The sequence below is a fragment of the Penaeus monodon genome, chromosome 20 (genome assembly GCF_015228065.2).
Source record: "Penaeus monodon isolate SGIC_2016 chromosome 20, NSTDA_Pmon_1, whole genome shotgun sequence".
NCBI classification, from domain to species: Eukaryota; Metazoa; Arthropoda; class Malacostraca; order Decapoda; family Penaeidae; genus Penaeus; species Penaeus monodon.
In genome coordinates, this window is record NC_051405.1 from 29,834,520 (window position 1) to 29,835,108 (window position 589).

Below are 589 nucleotides of genomic sequence, written 5' to 3' on the forward strand. Positions count from 1 at the left end.
GAAGCAGGCGCTGAGGAGGGGCGTCACCAGTGGATTCCTGCAGCAAACCAAGAGCACCGGCGCCTCCGGCTCCTTCAAGCTCTCCAAGGAGGAGCTGAAGGAAGGCCTCGGCCAAGAAGGCGACGAAGGACGAGAAGACTCCGGGAAAGGTGACAGACTGTCAGCAAAACAGCAACAAAGAAACAAACCACAAAGCATGGGAGGAGGTAACCTTCTTTTTAGAATTTTTAAATTATGTTATTGACAACTGCTGATTCATATTGCAGTTACTTTCCTTCTAGAATTTTAAAATTTATATTACAGTTACTTTGGAATATGACTTAATGTAAAGAACTGTTATGTATAAGATTAAAATACATCCTTGATTGTATTTCTTTACTCTTAATATGAACCTATGTATACCATAAGGATCTATGGATAGTATTATCGATGAATCCTGATGAATTACATCTCAACTAGGCCGAGAAAAACTAAGGGAATACGAGAGAAACATCAAATACAAATCTTGAATTTTTATTTTATTGTCGATGATGTAATGCCAAATGTATATATTGTGTTTTTTTATGAGTGAGCAGGTGTTATTGCCCTT